At 39.4% G+C, this 17,513-nt stretch overlaps 1 pseudogene; it reads right to left on the bottom strand.

Moving 5' to 3' along the window:
• Positions 1–380: 380 nt before the first annotated feature.
• On the bottom strand, positions 381–16,149 carry LOC113623583 (dual specificity protein phosphatase 18-like; annotated as a pseudogene).
• Positions 16,150–17,513: the final 1,364 nt, after the last annotated feature.

Below are 17,513 nucleotides of genomic sequence, written 5' to 3'. Positions count from 1 at the left end.
GCTGACTTGCTCCTGAGAAGTGGGACGGGGGGAGGGCTGTTAGACTCCAGGCCTGCCACTTGCACTGAGCACTGCTGGCAGGTCCATCTGAATGGGCACCACCTGCCTCACCTCCTCCCTGGCCTGGCCCCAGTAGTCGTGCCCTGGCACTCACAGGGTAGAAAACTTATTTTCACCATCTTATATTTAGGGAGTTTTATTCTTCAAAGTTACGGATTATAAGGTTAAAAACTGCACCCTCCCTTTTTTCTTGGTCTTATAAGAGCCATCATCAGATTTTCTGTATCATCTAAAGTAGAATGTTCAAGTTCAGATCTTGGTGTAAGATCAACTGCAGACCCGCACCTCTGACCCCTGGGGCAGGGGCTCGCCAGGATGGCTCACCGTTTGGCTGCCATCAAACCAACCTCTTTCTCATAGACGTTAGGGATCACGTCCATCGGGGAGTTGACGGTGTGTGCGGTGTTCTTGCCAAACAGCTGGAACTCCTAGTGGACAAACTGCTCCCCAAAACCGTTGTTGGGCAGGATGAGTGCAGGCGCGGCCTAGTCCCGCCATGGGTGTCTGGCAGGGCCAGGCCTGGTCCTTCGCGAGGCAGCAGAGCTGAGGGCGGCCGAGCGCTGGAGCAGAAACGGCGACTCTGCACAGCATAGGGCGGCCCTGCTTCATCTCTGGATCGTGGGTGCCCTCAGCAATGGGGCCCAGGAAGTCGCAGAGGCACGAGATGGGTGCATCAGCCATAAGCACCTGCAGTTACTGGGTGTCCTGGTATAAGGTGTTCTCTACCTCCATCGAGACGTTGATGACCGCGGTGATCTGGTTGCAGGACAGCCTGAGCTTGTTGCTGGCGGCCACACCGTTGCTGGTGTACAGGCTGCTGGTGTTCTGTGAGAGGCCGCTGGCCGAGGGCTGCCGGAACCGAACCAGGAGGGCACCCCAGGTGCGGTCACCAAGGTGGAGGGGTGGCGGCCAGCAAGGAGCAAGGGCTGCATCTTTCTCCTGGGCTGAGTCCACTGAAAACTCTCAACCGTCGGCAGGTGGGCTCCTTTAGGGAGCAGCCACACCAAGAAATCTCGGGGAAAGGGTCCGGGAGAGAAAAGACAGGTCGCGACGTGGGAGCCACAATTCCCGCTGGTCCGGCGCTGCTCTGGTTTCCATGGCAGGCCTGAACGGGCCCTGCCTGGTCTTCGGAGAAAGCCCGGCCTCTGCCTCCCTGACCCGGCACTGTTTGGGCCCCAGCCCACCTGGTTACCCATCCACGATCGCGACAGGCCTCACAGCTACCCCTGTCGAGAAGTCTGCATTGAATTTTGTTGAGCATTATAAATAATTAGGTGATTCCTCCAAATTTCTTAAGGAGTTTGGAATGCAGTTTACTATCTCTTCTAAGCACAAAGAGAAGAAACCCCATTTAGTCTCCTGTACTAGATATTAAATCCAGAACAAAAACTATTGAGAATGGGAGCGCTTAGCATTGGAATGGCTCTTTAAGAAAAAAGCTCTCTCTGGAAAACTTTAGGATGGGACAGACACCGGTTACCTGGGTCATCTCAGTAAGGTCATCTAAACGGCTCTGAGAGCTGGGCCCCAAAAGCCAAATGAAAGACTCTCAAAAAACAATCCAGAAGCACGAGAAAATAATGTCCTCAACTACCTAGAGTATTTTACTGATTTTCCAAGACACATGTGTGTCTCCATAAAAGCAAATACTCACATTGGCTACTTTTTCTCAAGTACCTGGAGAGTTCCCCACTGGCTGTTGCTGTTACTGACAGTTATTTAGAATTCATGATTCACCAGACTGTAGCTTAGAGGCTCTGGAGGGACACTGACCCTGCCAACACCTTGATTTTGGACTTCTGGCCTCCAGAACTGTGAGAGAATAAATTTCTGTTGTTTTAAGTCACCCAGTTTGTGATATTTTGTTACAGCAGCCCTGGGAAACCAATACACCTCTGTAATCTTTTACTCATGAAAGTGTACCTTAACGCAAGCAAACGAGAGGGACAATCTTATAGAAACAGCCTTGAATTCACTCTTTGTTTTAAAAAAGTATTTCCCAAACCTCATTATTTTCAATGTAATCTGTAACAAACAACCTATGACACATTTTGCAACCAATCACAGCACACCCAAGCAACCAATCCACTGCCTGTACTAGGAACTGCCAATCCCACCCAACAGTTTAATTTTACTGAGGAAATGGAGGTCCCAAGAGGCCAAATGGCTCACCAGCTTAACTATGTATTTATCCTCATACCCACCATGTTCTAGTAAGTTCCTTGAGCACAGGTAGAAAAAGAGAACTTGAGGAATGTAGAGGATACCTCATCATTGCTCACATCAGTCCCCAAACTTTGCCCTCTGACTCCAGTTTAAGTCATTTTGTGCACGATGGCTGAATGCTGAAACTTCCATAAGCAATTAGGATCATAACTCTGACTCTGAAGGCTGATAAAGTGATGTATTCAGGCTGCTGTACAAACCAAGAAACAGCTCAGTGTCCTGGGAGTAGGATGTGACACAACATCCTGTGTCAGGGCATAGATCTCATGCAGGAGAGGAAGAGCGTCTGTGCTTTGATATTGCCATCAAGAGACTCAGATTTATTATTAAATCCTCATTGGGTAGAAAGACCAATGGTGAATTTATCAAGAAGCCTGCAGTATAATTTTGAAGAGAGTGAGTTCTCTGCACCTCAAATAAAAGTCTAATACAGGCCTCAAGTATAGCCAAGATAAAATGTCAGAAATTTGAACGTAAGAAATTTATGAGTGCAATTAACTAATATCTTTAGCCTGAAAATTGTCCTCTTGGTTAGGATGCCCTTCCAACAAGATGACTCTTGCTGACCTAGATTTCTCACCGTAATAGTCCTATTTGCATCCTGCCTAAATGTTAATTTAGTTGTCATCCATGTTTTGGAAAATAATATATCTATTTTTGAGACATAACCAAAAAAGTTATAAGAAACTAATTTCTCTGCCAGTAAATCTAGTCTTCTTAGAAAGAAATTGAAGAATCACATAAGTAATCTAAACATTCAAACAACACCTCCAAGGAGATCCAAATACTCACCAAATAATCTAATACTAGAGTTTGGGTCTAAAACCCTGAGTTAAAGCAGGATAACCTCCCTAAGGCACTAGAAGAGGAAAGAGTCAAGGGCAATGCTGGGAAATGCCAAGGGTCCAGAAAAGCCAGCAGATCTGCCTTCTAGCCAAAGGGATTGCAGTGGTATCTATATGAGAGAAAAGGTTAGGGCCAGGAGCCAGGCAGAAAGAAAGCCAAGAATACAATTGGGAGAAAGCAATTGGGGTCCTTGACAATGGCTTTTAATAAAACTGAAAGGGCCTAAAATGCCAGTGAGTCAAAGTAGATTAAAGACATGATGAGGTATTTTTCTTAATACCCACTGCTGACTTTATTTATAAATTAAACAAGAAGGGAGGGACTTCCCTGGTGGTCTAGTGGTTAAGACTCCGTGCCCCCAATGCAGGGGGCCCAGGTTCCATCCCTGGTCAGGGAACTAGATCCCACATGCATGCCGCAACTGAGAGTCCATATGCTGCAACCAAGACCCCAACTGCCGCAACTAAGACACAGCACAGCCAAATAAATAAAATAAAATATTAAAACAAAAAAAAAACAAAAAAACAAGAAGGGTGACTTGGTCTATTAAAAAAAAATAGGTTTTCTCAAAACCACTTAACTCCTGAGCCAGTCACAGCTCCTATTACCTCTTATAGTCTGTAAATGTGCCTGCCCTGTTCTCAACCCTGAAGCAGTCTGAAGTATACATGTTACCCATTGTAGGATCACTATGATTGATTGGATCAATACTAGACACAGGATTCAAGACCAGGCAATTCATTGTCTAGCCAGCACCCAACTAAAATACTTTCTCAAGAATCTAAACTAAGAGGTATACAACTGTATTCAGTGGGTAGAATGTAATTGAACTAAAGGGACATGTGACTCTGACTTAGCGCACCATTTTGGTGGAGACAGATGTGCAAATAGATGATAACAATCCACAGAAAAAGAGATTGGAGCAACATAAAGAAAGAGGCACCTGAGAGCGTGTGGTCCAAGAAAGAGTGAGAGGGAGAGATGGGGAAAGTAACTGCCTTGGTAACTGATGGCATAGCAGTCCTAAGTCACAATTTGTATGAAATATCTATAAGGACTTTGTCTCAGTGAAGTTTCTGTATCCTTTTGACAAATGTCTCGAATTTTGTCAAATTCTCAAAGTTACGTGATTTTGGCTAGAGCGGCACAATAAGTTTTTCCTCAAATAATACTCCTACTATTACCAGATGGCCCTTAGGTGGGCAGAACTGTCTTCTAGGGAGAAAGACAACTCTGGGAAAAGAGCAGATGCTATGAACAAATTATCAAAAGTGTACTCCAAAAAAAAAATTTGGGACTTCCCTGGTGGTCCAGTGGTTAAGACTCTGTACTCCCAGTGCAGGGGGCCCAGGTTCGATACCTGGTCAGGGAAATAGATCCTGCGTGCAACAACTAAGAGCCCACATGCCACAACTAAAGATCCCGTGTGCCACAACTAAAGATCCCGTGTGCCGCAACTAAGACCCAGTCCAGCCAAATAAGTAAATATTTTTTAATAAAATAAAAAAATAAAAATAAAATTCATGTACATATATACCTCTGCATGTAAAGCAGTATAGAATATTATAGATTCGTTGGTGTTAAATGGGACAAACTTAACTCCTGTTTTTGGGAAAGCTACAATAAGCTTCACCCAGAGGTAACAATTATTCATAATGATCTCAAATTCCACTGATATACATATCCCTTTTTATTTCTCTTCCTTATCCCTCAAGATAATGAAGACTACTCTGAATGTTACCTGAGGGAAAAGCAGTGATACCTAGATGTTTCTACAAGATGAATTCTAGGTGAAAAAAGTTGAACAAAGTTTAAAAAGAAAGAAAAAACCAACTTCATCATTTTTACAAATTTTGCCTTCAGTGGAAGGCAAAATTCAAAAGGGGAAATATGCTGTGAAAAGAATATTTTTGATGCTTTTTGCCCAAAATATGCAGGATTACATAAAAAGAAGGGGGAGGGGAATAACAAGAAGACCTAGATTATCAGACAGGCACCGCTAGTTCCAACATGAAGACCCAAAAATAGTCACTCTAATAAAATGGTATTTAAACGACACATTCAAACCCATACTCAAAATACAATCATGCCAGCAAAACCAATAGAAAGAATTCACTGTTTTTTATTCAGAGGAGGAAAGAAATCTCTAAAAGAAAATGATGATAAAAAAGCTAGCAACAGCATTCTACACAGAACAGAACAGTCTGGCAGGCTGTCATTTCTGAAGAACCCTGTTCTCAAGATGGTTTAACACAATGCAGTTCTTTCCAGAGAACCCGGAACACTGTAATGATGATTCAAACCAGGTAAAAAAGAAACAGTAAAAAGAAAGTGCTGAAGGTTTTCAATGTATTCTCATCTTAAAAGACATTTTCTACTACTTCAACAGAAGAGATGCCTTTGTGGTTGATTTTACATGCTTGCCTTAATAGTTTCTTTTGTGAATGGAAAAAGGCTTCAAATTATTGCAGTAAAGACCATAATAGCAGCATGTCCAGAAAGAACTAAGACTTACAAACAGACCATTCTATAAAAAATGCTGTTTGTATCAACTCTGGTTACCAGAATTCTTAGGGCAATGGGTAGAAAGTGTCCATTCGTTATGGGTATCTATACATAAATGTATCTGGATGGCATATTTAACTCTGAAACAGAAGATGACAAAAGATTTTTGGGGAAGGATAAGTCCAAATGGTGAAATGGAAATCATGTATACAGTATTTAATGGGTAAGTCCATGTACTATGATGATTAAGATCTCAAAGCAGAACAATTTAGTTGAGTAATGGCTCCACTACATACCAGTTATGTAATCTTGGGCAAAGTAGTTAACCTCTCCAGGTCCTCATCTATAACATCAACATAAGAAGACCTATCTCATAGAGTTCTTTGGAAAATTTCGTAAACAAACACATAAATCACTTAACACAGAGCCTGAGTCACAGTAAGTACTGAATAAGTCAATGTGATGATGATTATGATGATGATGACAATGACAATGACAACATCAGTTTCAAGTGCCTCCTCATTATGGATCCAATAATGATCTATGTGACCTGTGTGTCTGCTCAGGTCCAGTCCAAGCATTTTTTGTCCCCATGTTCTCATTATCCTACTTATCATTCTCTGTGTTTCCCTAGTCTTTTCCAATGATTTTAGATGTGGGGAGGCCATTTTCTTATTTCAGGTTCCCAGTAGTTCTTCTGAGTCTTTGAAACTACAAATACATAAAGTTCTTTTTAGAATCTTTACAAATAGTTTTTCTTCCTTTATCATTACCTTTAAATGTGACCTGCTCACTTTATATACTAGTATAGGAATGGCATATGTTTGTCTCTCTGAGGCTGCAGTTCTTTAAATTCAACACCACTCTGGTGTTCTTTGGCATGTCTGTACTTTAGCAGGCAGTCACATTCCAATTGGATTCCAACTGAGAACAAATTCCCTAAGTGTGCAAAAAAAAAAAAAGATACTTCCTTTATAACACCATTAAACATTATTCCTGACTATTAAATTATGTCATGGCTACTATTGTTCATCCTACACTAGCCAAGTATTGGACTCAAACAGTGAATAAGAAATGCTTGTTAAACTAAATTGGATTATAATGATACCATGGAGCAGCAATGTTTCTGGGAGCCTTTGGACAATCTGTTTCAGCTTACTGAGGCTATGGCCATTGCTGTATGATGAGGCTTCCTTCATCTGGGAACAACTAGACATGAAAAACACTCAGTAGGAGATGATGATGCCACTGGTTTAGGATGGTCTATTCTCACAAGTTATGGGAAATGGAGGAAACAAAAACATGAGGAATTCTTCAGTCTTACATCTTATTCTATCTAATATCACATGAATTTTTGCATGTTTGCTGCCCTGTAATTATTCTTTTCATGAAAAAATTTAAGCCTGTCTCTCTGCCCAAATAAGAAAGTAAATGTTTTCATGTAGTGTTGGCATTTCATATCATCTTGGTTTAAAAAGAGGGGGCAGGTCAATTGGCCACCAAGGTAATAATCTTGAGGTCATGTCTATGAAGCTTAACCATGAGTGAACCATGAATGTGGTCCCCAATATTCTGATGTATAAATTATTCAAGGAAAGAGAAGTCACCAGCTAATGGGTGAAAAACCAGTGTGGGTAAGACCCAGTGATTCCTTAATATTATATTCTAGGCAGAAAATAAAACAGAATTTGTTGGGAAAAGAAAAACTACCTATTTTGTCAATATTTGTGATTCTTGTTTTATACACAGCTTAGTCATTTGCCTCTGCTCAGAGAGTTTGGAAGCCACCCTTATAAAGGACCTAGAAAACTACAATGCATACCCTTAACCTGATCTTTAACAAAGATGGCAGAAGGAGACCAGGACAGTGGACCCACGCCAGAAGGTCAACAGTTCTCAGGACATCTTATCTGACTGAACAGGTGAGGTGGGACCAGTCAGAGCACCTCATGTTCCATACCATGAGCAAACTGAGTACAACAACATTTCTGATCTGACCTAATAAGCAGACAACACCCCAGATAATGGGTTGTTGAACAGTTTAGAAAGAAAACACTATCCAGTGCCCATGAAAATAATAAAAGAGTTAAATTCAGTAAAGAAAAAAAACTACTACAAATCTATGTTGCATCCATATCCTGGATAACCAGAGGGAAAGCTGCTATGTTCAAATCCAAACCACTGCCTAAACATACTTCCAAGTGCATAAGTAGTTTGGTTGTCCCTTACCAGTCTTTACAGGTCACTGTACTATTTTATTGTCTATAAAGTGAGTTACACTAGATGATAAATTTTATATACACACACACATACACACACACACACACACACATATATGTATGTATATATGTAATTATATATATATACATACATATATATGTAATTATATCATATTATATGCCTGGAGAATTACAATTGGTTAGTTTCTCAGAATTTACAAAAAGACTGCTATAATCTTTCAGGAAACTTCTTTTATTGGCTGGCTATTGCTACAAAATTGCTGTATGTCAATCAACTACAAAGTCTTAATGACATACAGCAAATACTTTTCACACTTCTGAGGGGTTCTGCTGATCTAGGCTAAACGTAGCTGATCTTGGCTGGACCACTCACTCATACATGTGTTTTTAGGTTGGCTCTGCACCATGTGACTTCATCCTTCTCATGGGACCACAGAACTAACCTGGGCATGACCTTCTCATGGTGATGGCAGAAATAACAGTGAAAATGCATTAAGCAAAATCTTTAAAGGGCTAAGCTCAGAAGTGGCACTCTGGCATTTCAACCACATTTATTGTCAAAGAAAGTCACATGACAAAGCCCAGAGTCAGAGCAGAAGGGTACTGCAAATTTACATGACAAAGAGGAGTGAAGGATTGGAGTCACTATTTAATCTACCACAAATCCACCATTAGGCAAGAATTATTCATGCTCCTCCTATCCCCCACCTGGGATGGTGGGGGTCCACCATCCCAAGACCCCCAAAAGTTTTATCTAACACAACATCAGGTTTGAATAACTTATAATAGATGTTCATGCAAGTCCTCCTGATCCAGAAACGTATGAATGAAGAAGGCAATATAGCTGCCTCAAAAACACACAGCATACAATGGTGGAACAAGGACAGGATAATCACAATAAACATTCCAATTCAAGGAGGAGGAAAATGAAAGGCAAATAACAGTTACTGGTACGTAGCAAGTCTGAAAGTCTGCTGGGAAAATGTTTCCAGGTCCCTCCACTTTAGGAGTCGTAAATAGTCCTTGATTTGACCCTGGTTATATTTCCCAAAAGTAACTCCCCAGTTCACTTCATTCATGGATCTTGGCTTCACTTTCTAGGATGTCCTTCCTTTCCATCATCCTCTTTGGTCACTTCTAAAGAGCTCAATAGAAAATACGTTCTTTGAGAAAAAATTTTAGCCTGCTTTCTGGATACAAAGCATTAAGGGCTCAGAAGCCTTTTAACATTTTGTACTGCTCATTCCCTACTAGACCAGGCAGATGGCACTTCTGCTCGTTCAGTCTTCTCAAAACTTTTGTTGGTTTCCAGTGTATTTCATTCATTTTACTCCCTGTGCCCAAAGCCATTCTTTGAGAACAATTGTTCTATTTGTCTCACTATCCCTAGACTTTGAAAGAACTGCTGTATCAGACTGTTGTGGACCTTGACCTTAAGATTCCTACAAACACTTGTGTGCAACAGAGAGCACATATTAGATTTCATCCTGATTCTTTCAGAAGTCAACAAAAAATCATATAGCCCCTTCTTTGACTTGGACTTTACTCTGAAACCATCACTTACTAGCAGCACCCCAAGTTTGATCTTTACCCCAGCCCAGACTTTACCTTACTCTGAGAATCTGTTACTGACTATAGAAGCTGGAGAAGAGAAACAATTTTATGTTCCAATTCATTAAGTCCTGGGCTCTCGATTTTTCCAATAAATTCTGCTTGCAAATGGCCAGTTCTTTTGAGTTCTTCCTTTCTTGTACTACCTTATATGCAGCTAAAGAGAAGCAGCTGATGTTTTCAAATTTTCACTGGGAGATCTCCTTGCCCAAATCCAAAGTTTGTTTAAGTACATTTTCTGTCTTCCAAGAAACCACAAGTGACCATTTCACCAAATGGGTTACCATTTTTTCAGTCTCCTATAATAGTTTCTTCACCATTTTTTCCAACTCCCACCATCAACTAGCCCTAAAAATAATGCTATGTATTTCAGGTGTTTATTAAAACAACATCCCATTTCTGTATACCAATTTTTGTTTCAATTCCCTTTGGTTGTAATATCAAATGACCTAAAAATATACTAGCTTCATATATATGACAAAATAACATTTAAAGATATATTTGAAAAGATCATAATTGAAAACTTTCCAAAATTGATGAAAAGTATCAATCTACAGAACTTTTAAGCTCCAGGATCCCCAAGGCAGGATAAACACAAACATCACACCTTTTCAAACACAATAAAAGACAAAGATAAGTAGTAAATTTTAAAATTAGATTTTCTGCTTTTAAGCAGAAGGGAGGAAGAAGAAGAAGAAGAAGAGGAAGGGGAGGAAGGATGATAAGGGGGGTAAGAGGAGGAAGAGGAGGAGAAGAAGACATTATATACAGGGTAAAATCCATATAAATAACAACCAACATGTTACCTGAAACAAGGAAGAACATAGGGCAATGCAACAACATCTTTAAAGTGACAAATCAACAAAAACACTCAGCCTAGAATTCTATATCAGGAGAAAATATCCTTTAAAAAGAAGGTGCGGCTTCCCTGGTGGCACAGTGGTTGAGAGTCTGCCTGCCAATGCAGGGGACACAGGGTTGTGCCCCGGTCCAGAAGGATCCCACATGCCGCAGAGCAGCTAGGCCTGTGAGCCATGGCCGCTGAGCCTGTGCGTCTGGAGCCTGTGCTCTGCAACGGGAGAGGCCACAACAGTGAGAGGCCCGCGTACCAAAAAAAAAAAGAAGGTGAAATAAAAACATTTTCGGAGTGACTACAGCAGCAGGAATTAGTCTTCTGTACTACAAGAAGTGCTAAAAGTTCTTTCAGGTTAAAAAGAAATTATAACCAGATATAACCTTAAATCTGAAGGAAAATGTAAAGGCCACAGCCAAATGTGTGTGTAGATGTGTGTATTTTTAATTTTTTTAAATAAATTGCTTTTAAAAATATCAACAAAGTATTATGAAAATTATCACATATCTGGAAGTTAAATATAATACAACAAAAACAAATGGGTGGGGGGGAGGCTTTTAAGGTTCTTATACTCTTCATAAGGTAGGATAATATTATTTAAAGGTAGACTGCAATAACTTAGATCACATTGTAAACTCTGGGATAGAGCACCCCATAAAATATTCAAAAATGTATAGCTAAAAGTCAATACATGAAATAAAATATAATAATAAAATATGAATTCACCCAAAGAAGGCCAGAAAGAGGTAATAGAGGAATAAAGAACTCCATAGGTGAGTTGTACCAGACATTAAAAAATAATAATACCAATCTTACATAAACCCTTTTAGGAAATAGGGCAGGAAGAAATGTACCCCAAGTTTTGATTACAAAAACCTGTAAAGAACATTTACAAGAAAGCTACAGACTAATACGCATCATGACCACAGAAGTCCTGAGCAAAATACTAGTAAATTGAATCCAGAAATACTAAAAAATAATAATAATAAACCATGACCAAGTGATATTTTTTCCCAGGAATACAAAGTTGATTTGACTTTCAAAAATCAATGGACTGAATTTCTGATTTTAGCTCCAATATATAAAGAGCTTGAAAGTCATCTCTCCAGTTCTTCTAAAAGAAAAAAAGCTGAATGAATTAAAAATCAACATCTCTTCTAGGATCCATCAGAGAACTGAGGTCACAGGGCAGATCACTGCCCTGAAAACTGGCAAGACATGTGAAAACAGAGGATCACAGTTCACCACAATCAAAATCCACTGGAGCTATAAAGTTATAAAGTGAAAGGAACACTTAAACAGTAATTGAAATTGCTGGAGACTGAGTATGAACTCACTTGAGAGTTAAAAAAAGAACCCTAAAGATACAGTCTTAGGGGGGACTCCTACACTGCTGTGAGTTTTACATGTAGGCACCCCACCAGGTTTTCCCAGTGAAGACTTGAGAAAAATAGCCTCTGCTCCCAGGTGGGTGGGGGCAGGGAGTGAAGGGAGGGGGAAGAAGTAACCATTTTGAAATAAGCCTGGAGCATTTTGTTCTCCATAACAAAGGGTAGCCCTCAAGGAAAGCTATTTTACCAGAACCTGATCTGACCTATCAGAAGGGCAGTTAGACGGCTCCGGTCCCCTCTAGTCTTCCTGTCTCACCTAAGAGCAGAAAAAAAAGAGCTAAGAAACTTTCCTGATGGTCATACTTCAGGGACTCAGGCCCACTAAAATACTAAGATTTAATCATAAGATTATAGAATGGTTTCCCCCCTGTACCTTACTACCACATTAACAAGGCTCCAGTATAATAACAGTGGATTACCACTGAGGGAGGTACAAGGCAGAGACTCAATTTAAGAAAGGGTTTCTAGGGAAACCCAAAAACCGTAGGGAAGACAAAACCAAGGATACTAGAGGAAACTGAACCTCTGCCATGCACAGCTATAGGAAACATTAAACATAGCCTAACTCCTAGCCAGATAAAACATAAAATCTCACACTAAACTTATGTTTAACTTAGTTCCTATTACCCAATACATCATGTCAAGCTTTCAAAAAAAAAGTACAAAGCATGTTAAAAGGCAAGAAAAAAACTCGGTCTGAAGAGACAAAGCAGGTGTCAGAACCTGACTCAGATATGGTAGAGATTCTGGAATTATTGGACCAGAAATTTTAAATAACTATGATTAATAAACTAAGGGCTCTAATGGAAAAAGTGGACAACATGCATGAACAGATGGGTAATGTAATTAGAAAGATGAATAAGAAAGAATTAAAACAAAAGGCTAGAAACCAAAACCACTGTAACAGAAATTAAGAATGCCTTCCATGGTATCAACAGTAGACTAGACACAGCTGAGGAAAGAGTCGGTGAACTTAAAGAAATACCAGTAGAAATTCCCAAACTTAAATGAAAAGAGAAAAAATATTTTAATGTGGAACAGAATGTCCAAGAACTATGGGTCAATTACAAAAGGTGTAGCATATACATACTGGGAAGAAGGAAAAGAAAGAGAGATGGAGCAGAAGAAATATTTGAATTAACTATGGCTGAGAATTTTCCAAAATTAATGACAGATACCAAACTACAGATCCAGGAATCACAGAACACCAAGCAGGATTAATACCCCCAAAATCTACATTTAAGTATATCATATTCAAACCATGGAAAATGAAAGACAAGGAGAAAATCTTGAAAGAAACCAAATGGGGGAAAAAAATCACCTTACCTATAGAGAATCAAGAATATGAATTACATCAGACTTCTCTCCAGGAACTATCCAAGCAAGAAGAGAGTGGAATTAAACATTTAAAGTGTTGAAAGAAAAAAATCCACAGAATTCTGTATCTGCTGAAATTATCCTTCAAAAGTGAAAAGAGAAATTAGGACTTTCTCAGACAAACAAAACCTGAGGTAAGTTGTTGCCAACAGAACTGCCTTGCAAGAAATGTTAAAAGTAATGTTATTTGAAAGTTGACTTAGGGGATCCCCTGGTGGTCCAGTGGTTAGGACTCCATGCTCTCACTGCCAAGGGCCCAGGTTCAATCCCTGGTCAGGGAGTTAAAATCCCACAAGCCACATAGTGTGGCCAAAAACACAGAAACAAAAGCCAAAAAAAAAAAAGTGGACTTAGATTATACTGCAAACTCTAGAGCAATCACCAAAAGAACATTGCTGGTGGGAATGTAAAATGGTGTAGCCAGTATGAAAAAGTTCGCCATTTCCTCAAAAACTTGATCATACAGTTACTATATAACCCAGCAATTCCAGTCCTAGGTATCCAAGAGAAATAAAAACATAAGTTCACACAAAAGCTTGTATATGAATGCTCATAAGAGAAGCATTTATAATAGCCAAAACGTGGAAACAATTCAAAATAGACATCAACAGTGAATGGATTTAAAAAGAAAATGTGGTATATGCAATGGAATATTATTTGACTATGAAAAGGAATTAACTACTAATACATGCTACAACATGAGTGAACCTTTAAAATATGCTAAGTTAAAGAAACCAGACACAAAAGATCACATATTACATGATTCCATTTACATGAACTGTTCAGAATAGGCAAATCTATAGAGACAGAAAGTAGACTAGTAGCTGCCAGGGGCTTGGAGGGAAGGAGAACTGGGGAATGACTGCCTAATGTGTACAGAGTTTCTACTTGGGATGATGAAAATGTTCCAGAATTAGACAGTGGTAATGTTTGCACAACATTGTGAATATAATAAAAACCATTGAATTGTAAACTGAATTGTGCAGTATATATTTCCAGCTACTTTTGAAAAGCAATGTAATTAATATTTATAGAATAAAGAAGAAAAGCTATATGATCTTATTAGACACAGAAAAAGCACTTGATAAAGTCAGTACTCATTCATAATAAAAATTCTCAGAAAACTAGGAATAAAGGGACCTACCACAACCTCATAAGGAAATCTATGACAAACCAACAGTTAACATAATATTTGATAGTGAAAGAGGGAAAACTTTTCTTCCTAAATCCAGGAACAAGCAAGGATGTTCTCACTCACTGTTATTCAACATTGTGCTGGAGGCCCTAATAAGGGATAATAAGGCAAAAGAAAAAGAAAGGAAGGAAGGGAGAATGGCATGCAGACTGGCAAGGATAAGAAACATAAGAAACAGAAATCATGGAATATCATTGTGACTTGAAGATAGCTCAGTATTTCTTAGACAGGACACAGGAAGAAATAAGTGTAAGAGAAAAATAATTGAAAATTTGGAATTTATCAAAATTTTAAAATTCTACTCATCTAAAGATACAATTAAAGAAAATGAATAGGCAAACCACAGAATATGAGAAAAGATTCAAGAGCATATACCAGATAACTGTTATCTTGGGTATATAAAAAATTTCTTACAAACAAAAATAAAAGACAACCCAATGAAAACATGTTCAACATCATTAGTCACCAGAAAAATCAAACTTTGAAAAATGGTCTGGGGGGAGTTCCCTGGCAGTCCAGTGGTTAGGACTCTGCACTTCAACTGCAGGGGGCATGGATTCGATCCCTGATTGGGGAACTAAGATTCCACAAGCTGCCTGGCATGGCCAAAAAAAAAGAAAAGAAAAGAAAAGAAAGAAAAGAAAAATGGTCTGGCAGCTTCCTATAAAACTATACCTCTTATTTATGACCCAGCAATTCTAGTCTTTAGTATCTACCCAAATAAACAAGAATGTTATTCAAATTTTATCCTTAGCAACTTCATTCAAATAAGATAAAAAGGAAACTAAATGTCCATCAACAGAAAAATGGATGAACAAATTATGGTGTAATCACACAATGGAATACTATAATACACAATGGAATGGAATAAAAAAGAACAGAACAGTGATACATGCAACAAATGGATGAATACCAAAAGGAGTATGCTGAATGAAAGAAGACCTAAAAGAGCTCATAATTTATATTTTATAAACTTATATGAATTTTTTTAATAAAATGAGCAAAATTAATTTATGGTAGAAAACATCAGAACACTGGTTGCCTCTGGTGGGTGGTGACAGGAATTGACTAGGAAGGAGCAGAAGGCAACTTTCTGGGACAATGAAAATATTTATACCTTAACAGGTTTGAGTGACAGTAACTTTAATATATGGATCAATCCCCTCACATGTCACCAATCTCTCAGTACCAACTTCACCACTCCTACACTGGTGCAATCACACGCCTCTACCCATTCAAACATCCCAGGCTGAGCCACCCCCACCTCCCCACAATGTGGACAACCTTCTCAGCCCACTCTGCCTCCAACACGCTGCTCTGGGCCACTGCGGCTCACCAACACGTGCCTGCCTCATTCAGCACCATCTTGGGACTTTAGGGGGAAGGGCTGTTCTTTTACATTGGAAAAGACCCTTCCGTTTCATTTGAGCCTTCAAAGACACTATGATGTAGGCAAGGTATGTCATTTTAACCCATTTTACAGGGTACAAAAAGTTTAAAATCTTCTCCCAAGTTCCTTATTGGTAGGTGGGCACAGTCCAGGATATCAGACCCCTACTCTAATGTTGCTTCTACCAGCCTTAGAGTGAAGTCCTCATCCATACCTCTAATCCCTAAATCTTGCTTTCAGAACCAGGGGATTCGGAGAACAGAGAAGCAGGCAGAATAACAAAATGCAACCTGCCAACAGCCTCTGTGGTTAAGGTGAGAACCACCATAACACACCTCTCATTCAGTTGTACAATCTGTTCCTGCAAAATAATCAGCCAAACCAGGATACTTACCTTCATGCACTTCTGATGCATACCCCACGTGCCAGGCCCTCCGGTTCACTTCCCCAGTCATTCTCATAAGAGGAAGAGTTAGATTAGATTCCTATGCCTGCCCTAACAAATTACCACAAATTTGGTGGCTTAAAAGAACAGAAATCCAAAATCGGTTTCAACGTGTTTTTAAGCAGGGCCTCGCTCCCTCCAGAGGCTCTATGTAAAAATCCATTCTTTCCTTTTCCAGCTTCTAGAGCTGCATTTCTTGGGTCATGACCCCTTTCTCCATCTTCGAAGGCAGCAGAGTAGTATCTTCACATCTTTCTCTGCTTCCATCACCACATCATCTTCTGCCTCAGTGTCAAATCTCTGCTCTGTTTTCACATCACTTCCTCCTCTATCATAAAATCTCCCTCTGCCTTCCTCTTATAAAGACACCTGTGGACTTTTAGGTCCATAATCTTCCATCTCAAAATCCTTAAACACATCTACAAAATCCCTTTTGTTCCATGTTCCAGAGATTAAAACCTGGATATGCTTGGGGACCGTTATCCAGCCAACCACAGGGACCAGTGGAGACTTACCTCCTTCAGAGGCAAGCACTAAGCACATTCCTATTCAGAAGTGGTGTGGGGAGGGTTAGAATAAAGTTGATTTATTTTTCTAGTCATGGTTAAGATAATGCTACCAGCTAAGGCATTTCAAACATTTTAGAGAATATCATCCTGTTCTTTCTGTTTTCCACAAAAGAATTGTTTGTTGAAATTTACCATCTAATTTTCAACAGCCTCTTTCACTCAAGTATCTTTTCCATCTCCAGTTGATGTACAGAGCCAGGGAAATCTCATAGAAATGAAAATGGTTGGTGAAAACTAAACATATTTTCCCTTAAAATGCAGTTTGAAATATTTGCCCATGGAGTTTCACCCAAAGAAACAATTATTTTAAGCATGAAATTGAATGTTAACATTCTGAATATGAATGAACTCTCTCTGTCTCCCTTGGTCTTTGTCTTCAGGGAGGTGGGGGAAAGTACCACAAAAGCACAGAAATATGCAATGTTTTTAGTTGTTCCTAATTTTTATTATTGTTTTATTTTATTTATATTTTATTTTAGAAAGTTTCAAATTAATACAAAAGCAGAAAAAATAATATAACTCCATGTATCCATCACCAGCTTCCACAGTTTCCAACACTCTGACACTACCATTCCATATACTTCCCACCAATTTTTTTTTCTGGATTATTTTCAAGCATATCCCAGACATCATAAAAATTTCTCCTTAAATGTTAGCTTTTATCACTAAATATTAGACCTTTTTAAAAATACACATAACCGGGCTTCCCTGGTGGCGCAGTGGTTGAGAGTCCGCCTGCCGATGCGGGGGACACGGGTTTATGCCCCGGTCTGGGAGGATCCCACATGCCGCGGAGCGGCTGGGC

Source organism: Aethalodelphis obliquidens, unplaced genomic scaffold (assembly GCF_003676395.1).
Source record: "Aethalodelphis obliquidens isolate GAN/ISIS:26980383/991018 unplaced genomic scaffold, ASM367639v1 scaffold11, whole genome shotgun sequence".
NCBI lineage: Eukaryota > Metazoa > Chordata > Mammalia > Artiodactyla > Delphinidae > Aethalodelphis > Aethalodelphis obliquidens.
The sequence above is the reverse complement of the archived record's forward strand: the minus strand, read 5'-3'. Positions and strand labels throughout refer to the sequence as shown.